The sequence below is a fragment of the Rhinolophus sinicus genome, linkage group LG14, assembly GCF_036562045.2.
Source record: "Rhinolophus sinicus isolate RSC01 linkage group LG14, ASM3656204v1, whole genome shotgun sequence".
Lineage (NCBI taxonomy): Eukaryota > Metazoa > Chordata > Mammalia > Chiroptera > Rhinolophidae > Rhinolophus > Rhinolophus sinicus.
Genome location: NC_133763.1, coordinates 1,970,283 through 1,986,784, shown reverse-complemented (window position 1 = coordinate 1,986,784; position 16,502 = coordinate 1,970,283).

Here is a 16,502-nt window from a genome sequence, read left to right as displayed (position 1 = left end):
TTAACCAGCCCCTGCTCTCCCGCCAGCACGCTGTGTAAGTCTTGGCAAATCATTTGTAATCACTGGACTCTAGTGCATCTTTAGAAAGACTGAGTTGAATTATATCATCTCCAAGATCCTTCCAGACCTAATAACCTCCATCATCTAATTGAGAAGGTAATCTGCTATCATCTCTGCTTGAGACTGGGGAGGATGCGGTCATCACACAGCTGTCCCCCGGGCTCTTTTACTGTGCTCTCCATCCAGGAAAGGTAGGCCTGGATCTCCAGGAGATAGATGTGTATTAATCGACATGAGAAATCCATTTACTGTTGCACTAACAAGTAAATTGAAACACACACACACACACACACACCCCGACACTTAAGACAAAAGAGACCAAGAGTAAGCTGTAAACAGAACCTTATTACTCCTTGCCCCCTCTATTTCGGATCTACTGTTTGGGAGAAAAGCCCTGAGTTGCTGCATGTGTGTCACTGGAGGACTGTCACAGCTCACCCTCCCTCCCACTGTCTCCTCTGCCGGCTCCACTCCTGCTACTGGGATTATTGGCTATTGTCTGCACAAAGACCTGCCACCTGCCGGCCACACCTCCTCTCTGTTCCTGCTTTCTCCTGTGTTTCTTGGGGGGAGGCAGGGCGGGGGGGGGAATGTCTCATAGATGTTCCCTAACTCTTTAAGACCTTGCCCAAAGTCACCTGTTTTGTGATGACTCCTTCCTCTCATCACAGCTTGCTCCCTCCTCTCAGAGGATGACCCAGGAGAGTTCTCCAAAGTACTTTGCATAAATTCTATCATGTAGATAAATCACTCAAGTCTGTGAACTCCTTCCCAAAATGTTGGTCTAAGACCAAAACTGTCTTATGGTTACCCTTGCCTGATCGCCAGCCCCTTGGCAAAGGCCAATCACATTTACTAAATAAAATTTCTTTAGGAAAGTGGTACTCTAGAGTTGAATTCTTCCTTTCAAAAGACCCTGTTTTCTAGGAAAGCTGTGAAGGCAGTGATACAATGAAGATTAGAAGTAAAACGAGTCCACAGGCATTCCATGTACAAACAGAACACTTATGATGAAAGTGCAATTCTTGACTTCTTCTTTCAGTCACACCTTCCGAAGTGTTGTTCAAGAACGCTATTTCTGTGAGATGTGAAAGTAAATAAAATAAAATAAAAATGGCTCTGAGGCGTTAAAGATGCCTGGTTCGTTTAATATTTAACTGGGTGAAACTAAAAATAACACATTTCAGGACTAAAGAATGACCATTAGTCTATTTTTTCTAAAACATTTTTAGCTTTCTGATTCATGGTGAGTGTGACAGAGCGTCTTGTGGTTCTGTGAGGGGACCAGATGGCCCAGGACAGGGTGGGGAGTCAGGACCATGGCGTTGCTGGTATACACACGTGCACACACACGTGCATGCGTGTGCACACGCACACACCACTGTCCTGCTCTGAGTATGTAAGAACCCGAGAAACCCCACGACCTGAGAGTTAATGACGACCTTACAGGAAAGCTCACACAAGGAAGGAGGTGCTGATTTTGTGGTTATAATGTAGGACCTTCTTCATGTAAAAATAATCATGGGCCACTCCAGGGACTAATATAGTGCTTGTTGGTTAACCGGGTGCTAAGCTAATAGAGAAAATAAGATCGATTACTTTCAGAACCGTGGGAGGTCCCAGACCAGGGGTTTTAACCATTTCTCTGTCAGTGATGCCTTTGAGAAGCTAAAGAGAGGAGCCATGAAATCGTCACAAAGATTGTCATCCTCTTGGGAAAACCTATGTCCCTTGTGATGGCAGCCTCACACGTCCCGACCCGCCTTTCCCTATTATGATCTCGTGATTTTCGTGTGTAGTTAATCATTTGTGTGTGTTGTGCTTTTTCAATACTACTCTGGGGACAATGAACAACTTCTTAGAACTCTGAACATTCATTAATTTCTCCAGAAGAGTTTTGACAGAAACATTAAAGCCCAAGAAGCAACACAAACTTCCTCAGAGTTTTAGCAAAGCTTTTTCTTTCCACAAACAAACAAAACATCTTGAATTACATAATTAATAAGTTTCAAGATACCCATTTTCTTGATAAAATGAAGAATGCATACAGAAAGTTTTAATATATATTAGAACTAGGTTAACTCTCTCCATGATAAATCCAGGCCCTCCTACGTCACCAGTTGTCAGTAAAAAGTCACTCAGATTCCTAATTATATGGCCAATATTGAAAGCTCATGTGACTATTTTATTTGAATCAATATATACTATTTGCTTTATGAAACCTCGAAGAGCAGAAAGATTTATATGAATAATTCTGTTATAAAAAACTTTTTTATAGCACTATATTCACTTATTACTATATTTTCCTTAAAAAGAAAAAAGCTCAGGTCACAAAATTAAGCAAAAGGATTAACAGCTCTAAGAATTCAGTTGAGGGGAATATTAATAAGGGAGGATATTTTTTTTATTTTAGTCTTTAACCTCAAAATAGAATGGTAGCTCTACCAAGCCTTAAGCCTATGCATGGTTCTGACTATTCCCGTTCTCTAAAGTAGACTCTTTAAATTATTAACTTTCAAGTTATCCATTACACTTTTAAAAAATTCAGTCGATCATGTCCTCACATGGCCAAGGGAATTTTTCAGCTTGGTTCCACCAGATCTGACTGAGAGAGTTATTCTGAAAGGGGAAAAAAATGGAGGAAAGAAAAGAAAGGAAGGAAGGAAGGAAGGAAGGAAGGAGGGAGGGAGGGAGGGAGGGAGGGAGGGAAAGGGAGGGAGAGAGAGAGAGAGAGAGAGAGAGAGAGAGAGAGAGAGAAGTATTCTAAGATACATAACTGACTTCTCCTAAAACCTAAGATACAGGGAAACTTGAAAGTCTCCTCTAGTTTTTCTGTCCCCACATGTCCCCTGTGAGGCACTGAAGTCTTTACAAACGTGAGGGTGGTGGGTAGGGAGTCCCAGTCTCAACGGGCAGGCTGGTCTTACTGTTTTTGTGGGGACTGTGATCTTATCTCCCCTGCTTACCGCACACCAAACCGCTGTTGCCCCAACACTCACTGCAGTGTGGGAGCTGAGAGCAGAAGCACTGACCTGATGGGAGGAGGGGGGGCGAGAGAGGCAAAAACACAGAGAGCAGCTGAACGACCAGCCCTGGGAGAAGCAACAGACATCCCCGCAGAGACCTTCGGGCCCTGCCACATGAAGTCAGGGTCCAGTGAGAAATTGTGTATTTGACCACTATTTTCACACAGTGAGGTAAAATTAAACCATAATAACTGGCTGCTTATTGAGTAAGATATTTAGTAAAACATCTTACATAGCAATGCTCCTTAATCATTCAAATGGCCCAGAATCCGATGTACAAAACTCAATTTGGCATGAACGTTTGGAAGACCAAACGGAATATCGGATGGGATATCAGAATGTATGTTCTGCCATCTATAATTTCTAGGAAGGAACTAGTTGACCCAAAGGCATACCCACCTACAATACTTGGCTGGAATCAAAGAAGTAAACCTATGGTGCTTATCTGGTCATGACCTGCTATTTCGTGATTACATAGTGAACTGATGATACGCCCTTTCGTCCTGATTACAGTTTATCCTCTCTGTTACGTCAAAATGCGGTACGTCATCAATTCTAAGACGCACACTTCTTTCATCTATTAACATTTCTCAAACCAGGATGCATCTTAATTAATGACATATTGCAAATATAATTGACTATGTTTTTCTTTCTAGTGGCACAAAAGGTAACAGTGTGTGTCATAGTCTGTGGTATTTTACAGCCAATGAAAATTAGTCTCGCTGCTATGAGAAATGCCATTTTATTGGCATTTCTGCAGCCTGTTTATCTTACTTCCCCAACTTGCATATGGGATTATGTTTTCATATTATTATACCCCTGGCCAGTAGAATATTACCAACTATATTTTAGGAATTCATCAAGAATCTGACTAACAACGATAAAAACACCATGACCCATGGCACCAAAAGAGTCCAGATTTCTGAAGAAAGAATCAGTTGGATTCAGCTGTACATTAGCATAACGCATTTACTGAGTGCAGATATGGACTGATAGATTTTAAAAGATGTTCCACAAGGGCTAAGTTAAAAGAGTTCATGTCTTCTTTGTCACAAAGATACAATTAGATGTTTTTCTTTTTCTTAAGCTTTCTCAGACTTTCCAAGAATCTTAAGGATGCTAGGAATCTCTGACAGAGTTTTGAGCATTCCATCTTCCTGTGAAAGGTTTTACCTGGAATGCTAGGGGGAAAAGTAAGACTAATTTTTAAAAACCAGGCTTCTCCGTACTGCACATTCCAGGGTTTCCTGTCGTCGTGAGAATCCCAGGGGTCCTATGGGATGGTAGAAGGTGACCCTCCTTCGGTTTACAGAACAGCTTACACTGTGTTCTCCTCAACTAAATAAAGTCCACAACTAACCCCCAGTGCAGTGACATTCAATATTCATACATGAAGGGTCTGAGCGACAGAGGCTCATCTTTAAAAATCTCCACTTACATGTATAGCAAGTAAATTTTGGAACCACAAATGAAGTTTCAAAATTGCACTGAACTGCGATTCTCATATGCCTGCTCCCTACTGACAGAATACGGGTTTTTCCTCTCTTCTGGGCCAGATAGAGATTTGTTTTATAAACATTTGTTAAATATTGGCTACATGTGTGAACTCTCCAGCTCAGTGAAGGTGCAAAAATAAATTACCTTCAAAGGACTTACAGTTTAATATACAAGATGTGGGACCCCATCCACCTCCTGAGAACGTCACTGTTTTTGGGAGCAATGACACTGGAAAATCTTTTTTAAGCATAAATATTTATATTGAGGCTGTGCAGAAGAAGACATGGCAGAAGACAGTATGTCATCCCCCTTACATTATGTGATGTCAGAGGCCTAAAAATAGCATAGGTATCTTTAAAGGAACTAATGCCAGGAGAAATAAAGGTATTTAAAAAGATCAATATCCATTTGGCATAAGGAACAAGTTTTTACAGGTCAGGAACACATGACTTTTCTGAACTCAGAAAAACCAGGCATTCCGGCATTGAGATTCCAAGAAAAAGAACCCATTTCACAACTCGGAGAAATGTATCTCAAGAGTTGCAATCTGCTCTCCCCTTTGTGGCATCACAGGGATGCAGGAGGAGAACATGTGTTATTTGACATGAAACCTATGTGAGGCCACATCACAGCCTCCCCCTGCTTGGGCAGAACTTACTGCTATCTCTGGACGCAGAAATCAGACTACGCAGACCAGTGACAATGCACAGACCTTCTAGACAGCTGGGGCTGACAACAAGTGGCTGCAGGGGACACACCTTTTTTTTTTTGGTGGAAATGTTTAAATAGGGTACAGACTAATAAAAATAAAAAATACACCTTGGGGCTCATACATGATTTCAGAATAAGGCATAATTGTTCAAACAATCTTATTTTGCATTGAATTTACATATGTGGCAATTGGGTCAAACAAATATCACCTACAAGAATAAGCAGAGTCAAATTTATCACAGAATTTGGAAAAAATAGGTCTTGCAAAATTTGGACTGCAAAGCTATCCCGTGAAATAATAACATTTAAAAAATGTTAGGTAAAAACAAGTAAATAAAGATATCAGTCATTTTAGAATTACTATGAAGTTAATTCTATCCAGTCCATCTACCACCCAAAATATATTCCTTTGAGTGTGTGTACTAGGTAAAGAAAATGAAACAAAATGGAAGTTAACATGATGATTTTATTTTAAAAATTGTGATTTAGTTTTAAAATGGCGATCTTATTTAAGAAATTTCTCTTTTAGAAAATTATCTTGTATAAAAACTTCATGCAACTGTCAGCATAGCTACACTAATCCATTTCTGGGATACAGTTTAAACCTTATCGAACCATACATTTGAAACAACTGCCTCTGATTGTATGTTGATTATACCTAATAAACCTGCGAAAACCATCTCTGTAGGTATTTACGAAGTTGCACTAAACACAAAACAGCACAGTGGGGACACAGCATTATTTAAAGGATAGCATTTCCAAGAAAGGCTGGTATTACTGCTTCCAACAGATCTTTAAGCATTTACTCAGATAGCCTTTCTTTCAGAAGTAAAACTTAGTAAAGTAGCTGTGATAAAAGGGGAATCATACTAAGAGATTAGTTAAATCGGGGACAGTGTAAGGTCAGTGAATAATGGCAATAAAACTATTGCTGCAGTTACTGTGAATCTGGAAATCCTGCAAACTCATCTAAACTTTGGTGGAAAATGCTGGGCAGAAATCAAAGAAGACACTCTTCCTACTAAAAGCAGATATAATAAATAGAAAACATTGCTCTTTATTAAAACCTTACCATACTTAATCCCAGCCCCAAATATATTGACCATTTGACAGTTGTGGGAAGAAAAATTCCTCTTCAATTATGGAAGTTTAATTTGTTACCTTCCATGACTTTCTATTGAAGAGACTAGGTAAATGTTTAGACTGCCTCTTTTCTGAGTTAATTTCCACAAGTTCTTTTAGGTCAGAACAGACCAGGAAAAAGTATGTTTAAACTAAGTGTCGTTCTAACAGGAAAAGACATTAGGTTGAAAAGAATTGTCTCTGCCGGTGCTCTCACCCTTTTGAATTTTTAAATATCATAAACCAAACACCGGATAGCCCAGCGTAATAAGGGGGATACACCTGCAAACAATTAAAAAGTCTGCTGTTTGAAGTTTTGAACAGGAGATGAAAATAAAGCAGAAGACAGAATGAGCGTACCAGGAGGAAAACAAACCTCCTGTTTCTGAGTTTTTGCCCACATACATATAGAAATAAAAAAAATAGTATATAGCATGTGATTTGAAATACACACACACACACACACACACACACACACACACACACACACACACACACACAAAAGCATGAAAAGGTGCACTTTGTTCTAAACAGTTTGCAGAGAACGTCAGGGCCCCCCTGCCAAGCTCTGTGTGCTGACACAGCAACAGGCCTGCTGAGGGCAGCCCCGGGGAGGACCAGGAAGAGAGCTGACTGGCAATGCCAGGACATCATGGCCTTCCGGGAGGGGCACATGCACGGGCATTTTGGCAGATTCGGGCTGTGGTTCTGGGAAGGGAGGGTCTTTCAAGAGGCAGTGAATATAGAATAGCCCCGCCTTAGGTAGACATGGTCCAAGAGGCTCAACATTCCACAATTCAAACTTTTGTAGCAAATTCTTTCAGTCTATAAAACTGGTTGAGCGTACAAATGGTTTTATTTAAAAAAAAAAAAATGAGTATCACTCTACTTAATCCTGGCATGTGACAAGATGAGCGGACACAAGTCCTCTGCAGTCTCACGTGACTGACACCGGAACTCAGATATAGTATGACTTGCTAAGTGCATGAAGTGTGCTCCTCTCCTGCAAATGGCACTTTGCCCGGGATAACATGTGTGGGCGAAGTAGAGGTGGAAATGGCACGTAGATAATGAATCTGAAGATGATTTTGGGTAAGGGCTACTCTCAGCAGAAAAACACAGCTCATGTTCCTTGAAGAACAGGTTTTTAACTTGGCTCCATCTCGGTGACTATTAATAATAATAATAGAATAACCCATCGCTACACCATCTGGGGTGGTGGATTGTCCAAGTTTTTTGTTGCCTGTTTTCGTACCCTGGGAAAACTGATTCCATCACAGGGGGAAATGTGAGATGAAATTCAAGTCAAGTAATTTTTCAACCTTACAGGGAACTTGGTGGAAAACCAATACTGCAATTAACAAGCGTGTCAAGCGTTTGTTGTTATTATCTATGGAATCAGTACCGGGGTGAAACAAGCACCATCTCTGGAGAGTCTGACCCTCCTTGTTCCAAATTCCTCCCTTCTTGCCTAGTAATCGTGCAACCTTGGGCAATGTGCTCCATGTTGCTGTGTCCATTTTTGTTTAACCTGTTTAATATGGACAATAGTGTCTATCACGGAATTTGGGGGAGGAATAATGTAGGTAATAGTTTTAAAGCGCAGTCCCTGGCACAGAATAGAAATACAGTAAGTGGAAGCTGTTACTATTATTGTTATTACTTCAGCGCTCACTAGGACAGGCCCCTTTCTGGCTCTCACTGGAGGGTGAAGCATGAACAACACGGGACATACTCACAGCTACCACTGCTTGAGAAGCAGGTTAGTTTGCAACTGTACATGACGCGTTAAAGAGTAAGGGCTCTTAGCAGCCAGAGAGCTGGGCCTGGATGGCAGCCTTGGGAAAGATGACAACTAGGACTGTTGGTAAGAAAAGATTGCTGCTCTGGGAAGTTATAATATGCATGGGGAGGATAGATCTAAGAGCAATATTCAAAGGCCTGCTAATCATGCCCACCCCTTCCCTGTCTAGGAAAGAATACCAGGAATGAGCTGTCTGCTTAAGATGAGAATTCATCTAATGTTAATGTCCAAGATTTCAAAAAAAAACAAAAAAAGCTTCAAAATCATATCCCGTTTGTCCTCCCACTCTGTCCCGGGCTCCCGGGCTCCAGGCAGTCATCCACTTCTTGTCACAACAGCTCAGTTGGAATTTTCTGGAATTTTATATAAATGGAGTCACAGGTATGTACTTTGGGGAGGGAGGAGGAGGCGTATGCAGAGTCTTTTCCCGACTGCGGCCAGAGTCTTGAAGTCCCACTGCCAGTACCTGTCACTGGTCCTGAACCTTGGTTATGCCACACGTCCTTCTGAGAACCTCATAGATCTGTGAGCCATCTTTCTATTAAAAAAAAAAAAAAAAAAAAAAAAGCACTAATCTACATTCCCACCAAATGCTGCATATAATTAATTTCAGGGCATACAGAGGAAAGAATTTGCTTTTTCTTAAAGCTGTCAAGTGTATGATCAGCCGGAGAATCTCGATCTGCTTATCACATCAAAGCTGAAAAGGCAAGTGGGACCCAAAGCTGCAGGGACCCTTCGTATTGCTCAGGAGATAGGCTTTTTCTCTTCCTTTATAGGGGGCATTATACTGATGGAACCAACTTTTTTCTATTTTTAATAGAAAGGCTGTCTTTTTCTTTCATTGCTATATCGGGTTTTTTGGTGTGTTTTATGAGGGTGAGGGATATTATGTTAATGGAATATTAATGAATGTGTGTGTATAAACTATACATTTTAATAAATAAATTATAATTTATATCTATAAAATATAAGGGTGAGCTTACAGTTGCAGATATAAATTACCTTGGAAGAGGATGGCCATAGCTACTGTGTTTTCCCGAAAATAAGACCTAACCAGAAAATAAGCCCCAGCATGATGTTTCAGGATGACATCCCCTGAACATAAGCCCTAATGTGTCTTTTGGAGCAAAAATTAATATTAGACCCGGTCTTATTTTCGGGGAAACACGGTACATGCAAAACCACCCATCAGGTTAAAACACCCTTTGACATCACTCAAAATATTTCATTTTCTGCCTAGATGACAATGTGTTTTCTGTCTTCCCTTTAGCAATAAATGCTGCAACACTATTTATCAAAGGAATAAACATGAATGGAAATACATTGCTGTGAAGAGATGACAGACAGATCTCCTGGCAAACAACTGCTCGAGGGCGATTTCCTAAAGCCCAGATTCCTGAGAAAGGAAATGGAAGACACTCAGCTCTTGAGAAAGCTCCAATGCCAGCTTTGATCTCAATTATAGGACGCTATTACTGGAAAGTGCATGTTTGCATTTCGGGTTCAAAAGGGATACACTATGGCGTGTTTCCTAGAAAGCTGAGGAAAGAGCCATGAAAGCTTTGTCACTATTACTTTGAAAGAATTGTCTCTTTTTTTAAAAGCACCTGAGAAGACTGTTAAGACCGGCATGTCACAGCTCATAGGGTTCCCAGCCCCATGGCCTTGGAAGGTGATGGCTGGTGGAGCGGTCTGCTGGAAGGTGGGGATGTGGGACCCCTTTCCAGCTCTGGGCGACCACTAGCGGTGTGACCTCGGGCGGGTTCATTAACCTCTCTGGCCTCAGTTTGGCTCCAGAAACAATACACGGGGTGAAGGTCATCTCTGAGATACTTTCTGTCCACAACCACCTGCTCCTGGGTTTCTGTTCACTAAGCAATGCTCACATTCCAGTAAACATACGCTAACTCTTAGCCTGGATAGAAATAGTTAATAAAAAAAAAAAAAATGAATAGTGAGAATTAAATAGACTCTTAGGCCAGTTCATGCAGTGGACATTGCTGGGGTTCAGCATATAAAAGGCACAAAGAATCAAATTTCAGTCAGCTTTTCGGATTTGTGTAAATACTATACTTTTGTAGATATCTAAGAACTTTTATTGGGCTAAAATGTTTTAATTAACGCTTTCCTAGTCTTTTGCCTGTCAAATGGCATTAAACTCAGTGGAGGAATTATTTCATACTGTCTAGGCAAATATTTTTGAGGTAATGGAAAAACATCTCAGAACAGTCTAGAGCAGCAAAAGGGAGGGGGGAGAGAGGGAGAGAGGGAGAGGGAGAGAGAGAGAGAAATGATCCACAAAGAAAAAATGTCTCCAGCAGATACTGCAGAGTAGCTGAGAGGGAGGAAAAACGAAACAAAACAGCCCATGAATGAGCCCAAAGCTTCGACTACTGACATATTTTGATTGATTGCTGGGTTAAAATGGTGTCAGACTTATGCTCACACTACAGCTGTCTTCCTTTTTCACAAAAGGAGCTTTTCTCTCTGTTTTTGAGAAAACATATATCGAGTCCAGATGATCTGGGCATGAATTCCTCTTCCTACCCCATGGCATTTTCTAGTTCCTTTCCTGTTCTTTGCAACCCACGGGCAGAGGCAGGCCTGGCAGGGAGGGGACGGGGAAGGGGAGTGTTCACTCCATGTGTGTCCCCGGGCCTTGCCCTGCAGACTAGCTCCTCCAGCACCAAAGGGTGGGGGGCAGCTGTCACTTGCCATCCCGAGTCCCTGCAGCCTGAAGGAGTGACAGGTCGTCTAGTCTCTAGTCCCGACTTCTCCCAATTTGAAGCTTCTCAGTTACCACCCTCACACTTTTTCTGTATATGAGGCTCCATTGTGCAACTATGTAATAAACACTTTTCTTTAAATGGTTCATTTTTTAAATTCAAACCAGTCTAGTTTAACAAAAATAGGAGTTAAACATAAATATGTGTGTAATGAAAGCAACCCAGTTTTATTTAATCCCCTCAAACTGCAGCCTCATCCCTGTCCTCGCCTTGTTAACGAAGAAGTTTACGAAGATGACAGAGTCTTCCTAATTTGGAACCGACGTCTTACCTTGACATCATCAGAAGGAATGAAAGATAATCGAGAAGGAAGAATTTTCTTACGCTATGACTCAGGGTTACTTAATGCTTTGTCTATGAATCATTAATAATCTTTCAAAGCTGGGGGAAAACACAGTGGAAATAGGGTACGTTTTGCTGATACGATACAAAGTAAAAAAAATAAAAAAGAAAGAAAAGAAAAAGTCCATTTATCCTACAAGACTCACAAATTTTAGGTTGATGCATTGGAAAGCGACCTAGACTCCCTCTTCACACAGTATTTACTCTTGCTTGTGCATGAAACACCCTAAGAAGATTTTAAAAAATAAAAACAGAAAGTCTTCCTCCTTGATGAAAAACCTTAGGATTTGTTTGTAGAGAGAAAGCAGCCACACAGCAATACAGATCACAGCAAACATTTGTTGGAATGTCAGCTAACACAGCAATAGCTTTCCTTTGCCCTCCTAATAATCATACCCTCAGCATCGACTACGGGCCAGGCACGATGTCACATGCTTTCCAAACATTATCTTATTGACTCTTCCTGCCCAGCCAATGAGGTAGATACGTTGTTATTCTCATTTATGGGTGAGGAAACTGAGGTTCACAGAGGAAACTAAATAAGCCCCGGGTAACACCACTGGTAATGGAGGAATGGGACTCGAATTCAGTTCTCTACGTTGTTTATTGCACAGAAATAAGGAGTCCTAAGGGTGAGCCAGGAAAACTTAGTTATCAATCATGCTTTTCATTTTCTTTCTGGTTCCTGCCTGCTGCAGTTTCTTCCATATAGAAAAGGCAGCACGTTTCAGATCCTTAACATTTGGGTGCAGTTTTAAATCCTGTCAGCTGCCAGAATGGTCAGAAGAATGCCTCTGGAGCCCAAACCCCACTGCCCCACCTATGGGGGTGTGGCCCACGGCAGCATCCAGTGCTGGGAAGGTTATCGGAGAGGATTGCATTAAAAATCCTTTAATCGGCCTTATCTGGAAGCCAGGCTCTGTAGCAAGCCCAGGAGCTTAGTTTTAAAAATCAAACAATGGCCCCCACACTAACCATTTCCCAGCCTGTGTGGGCAGCCCACAGAAGCCTATGGGTTCTTAGCCATTATCATAGGGACAGAGGGCAGACTGTGTTTTTTCCAAAACCTCAAGCTCACACTGACGTATGACTCTAAATTGAAAGTCAAATTTAAGGTAAAATCATGAACTAAGGTATGATGCAGCGAATGTTATCAAATGACTCACCTGCACAGCTGGAGGGCATTATGTGAGGCTAACCGCCCCTTCCCCGGGGGTGGGCAGTGGGCACCACGCTGCCTGCCGTGTTTCAGGAGCTCCAGCACATGCTGCCTGGATTTGGCCAGAGCAGCAGCGGCCATGCTGCCAGCAGGCTGAATTACTCCTGGACCCAGTCTAGGCATTACCTCCTGCTCTTTTTACTCTCTCCTCCAATCTGGTCCAACTCCCTAAAGTCACATCATTTAGAAATCTGTGTATTTAGCAACAATCACAAACAATATTAAGATGGAATGCTAATGAATGTTAATATTCATTGTTTATCAAGCAGCCTAACCTTTCCCTAGGCTAATTTCTAGCCAGGAAAATTTAATCGCTTTTAGAAATTAGAGTACCAACAAATTACAACTATTTGCATACAAAGAATATATCTGTTAAGACAAAGGAGCCAAGAACATACAATGGGAAAGGACAGTCTCCTCAGTAAAGGGTGTTGGGAGAACTGGACAGATACATGCACAAGAATGAAATTGGACCCGTCTTACCCCATATAGAAAATTAACTCAAATTGTATTACAGACTCGAACATAAGACCTGAGCCCATAAGACCCGTAGAAGAACACATAAGCTCGTTGACTTTTTGGTTCTGACCTTAAAAGCAAAGGCAACAAAAATAAAAATAAGCAAATGGGACTACATTAAAGTAAAAAGTTTCTGCAGAGCAAAGGAAATCATCAGTAAATGAAAGAGCAACCTGCTGAATGGGAGAAAATATTTGCAAATCATTTATCTGATAAGGGGTTAATATCCAAAATACACGAAAGACTCATATGACTCAAAAAACAAACAAACAAACAAACAAACAAAAAACCCCAATCTAATTAAAAAATGGACAGAGGATTTTAAAAGACATTTTACCAAAGAAGACACACAATGGCCAACAGGTCCGTGAAAAGATGTTCAACATCACTAATCATCAGGGAAATGCAAATCAAAGCCACAATGAACTATCACCTCACACCTGTCAGCATGGCTGTCATCAAAAAGACAAGAAATGACACAGTCTTGGTGAAGATGTGGAGAAAGGGGAACCCTCGGACACTGTTGGTGGGAATGTAAATTGGTGCAGCCACTGTGGAAAACAGTATGAAGGTTCCTCAAGAAATTAAAACCAGAACTACCTTATGATCTAGCAATTCCACTTCTGGGTATTCATTTGAAGAAAAAGAAAACACTGACTCAAAACAATATGTGTACTTCATGTTCATTGCAGCGTTATTTACAATAGCCAATATTTACCACATTCAGCCATAAAAAAGAAGGAAATCCTGCCATTTGCAACAACATGGATGGACCTTGAGGTCATTATACGCAGTGAGGTAAGTCAGACAGAGAAAGACACATTTTGAATGTCCTCACTTAAATGTGGAATCTTAAAAAACAAACAAAACAACCAAGATTATAGGTAGACGTGGTCAGCTGAAGGTGGGCAAAATGGGTGAAACAGGGCAACAGGTACAAACTTCCACTTATAAAATAAATAGATCATGTGTGAATAATTTACAGTATTGTGAGTACAGCTAATAATACTGTATTGTACATTGGAAAGTTGCTAAGAGAGGTGATCTTAAAAGTTCTCATCACAAGACAAAAAATTTCTAACTATGTGTCGTGACGGATGTCACTAGATTTATGGTGATCATGTCACACCATGTACAAATACCGAATCATGATGTTGTACACGTGAAACTAATATATTATATGTCAATTACATCTCAGTTTTAAAAAGAGCCTGTTTATTTTTCGGAGCGGCTTACAGGACACCACTGGAGCCGCAGCACGCCCTTGGGACGCCTAGAATATTCCTGCAGCTGCTGTGCTTAACAGCTGGCTGGGGACATCAGCAGCAGAGGATGTCAATAGAAGAGGTCACAGCTGGGATAGGTAAGCCTTAAGGACTTGCTTTACACGTTCATGTCTTTGTTTCACATATTTTTGTAATTATTATCTAAAGTCCCTTACAGGTCAGTAACACAATGTCAGTACAGAGAGGAGCTGTCTCTCATACGATCAGCTCTCGGCTTCCTTCCCCGCAGAAAGTCAGATCCAGCACCTGAGTCTGTCCCTATAGAGAGACAGCTGGGGAGCAGCTGTGATCGCAGGGACACCAAGAAATGCAAAAGGAAAATGGTGGTGGCCGATGACATGCCATCCTGCTGGAAGTGTGACGGGAAAAGATGCCTGTGGTGATCCCACAGCTGGCTTTCAGGGTCAGAGAGAAGGCACAGACATTGGACAGACAGCTCTGCTGTCAAAGACGCTCAGACTCTCCCCCCAGGAAATTCAGCTCTGTGACTACAGTACCCAAGATCTGAAAGGCCACTGGTGGGTGCAACCTTGAAGACATTCACACTTTCCTTTTGATTTCTTTGCAGAAAGAGTCCTGGTAACAATTAGCCTTCACCTTTGACAAGTACTGTGTGGAGAAGCCAAGGGGAGATTTTCACAGGAGTGAGAGAGGTGTGGGGCACTCAGAGCATTCCACAGAGAAACTTCAGTGCTCTGAGCAAGGAAAGGGCAGGACTTCACACTTATTTGCATTAAGATAAAATCCACTGTTATCGCACCTGGAGCAAGGCACTGCCAGCCTGGGAGGAATTTCACTGAGAAACCAAACATGTCTGAGACTGGAGCCAGCAGGAACCCTGACCTCCTGGCTCCCACGTAACCGTATGTTCACCGTGACTGTGGATTTGAATCTTGGAGGAGTCGGTCGGGATGCCAACTTGATAGATATGTCCTATGTCATTAAGGGGCAGAGCATGAAAATGTTCGCTAATGCTTTTTTGGCTTGGAATTTGCAGAGGCAAAGGCGGCTGGCCTGGACTGCAGGACCCAGTGCAAGGCCAAGGCGAACTCACCGCAGGATGGAAGCCAGGAAGTCACCTTAACCAAAACCCAAACCCTGGTGCTTCTGGATGGCTCCTTCTAAAAGGAGAGCGTTAGTTAGAATGTTCAAGATGGTATCTTCGGGATAAACCGAAGCCATAACGAATGGCGTGTGTGTGGCCCTCGCAGTGTCATTTCGGGCACATTTGGAAGTCCCGGCGGCAGCCCCCCTGCTCCCCGCCAGCGCTGCCAGTGGTCGTGGGTCCCAGTTCAGGGGTGTAGAGCGGGCAAGTCCCTGGCCTGAACACATCCCACACTCTGAACCCCCAGGCACCATGAGGAGACACGCTCCCACTGCCCAGGACCCAGAGCTGGCGGAATTCACACGGTCCCCTAAGCCAGGGCTGGTGGAGGCCCAGTTCATCCCAAAAGAACAGACTCAACAAGGGTGCTGCTTCATTAACTATGGTTATGCACATGAATTCTCCCCTCATGGAAAAAGCATTTTAAGTCAGCTAGCACAGACTCTGAACTCTTCCTCTGCCATCTGTAAGTCGGGGGACCTTGGACATGTTACTTATCTTCCTTGGTCTGTACCTTTTTTTCCCTATAAAGTGGGTGTAATAATGCTATAAACTGAAAGGATTTCAAGGAGAAATGAATGAGAAACATATGTAAAACGCACCTCGTGGAATGTCTAATTCACAATAGACGGTCCCTCTATGTTTGTTCAACTTGGAAAGCTTGATATAAGGTTTTATTAGGGGAGTAGAAAACAGGCTTGCAGTTAAATTTTCCTCATCTGTAATTATCGACTGTAAGATGGAACGCTTAGATTTCTAGCCAAGAACATGATTTTCCCTGGGGCACAGTGATGAAAGCTTAGAAGGTACAGTTGGAAAGTCATTTGAAGGTCACTCTGCTTAGTAGTTAAGCTGAGGAGTAAATCTTAGATTCAAATCCTTCTTCTGATAACTCTTAATTGCATAATCTTATTACTTAGTCTCTCAGTGTTTCAGTTGCCTCATCTATAAAATAGGAATCACATTAATAACTACCTCATAGGGTGGTTTTAAGTGGCTGACACATAGTACACCAGTCCCCT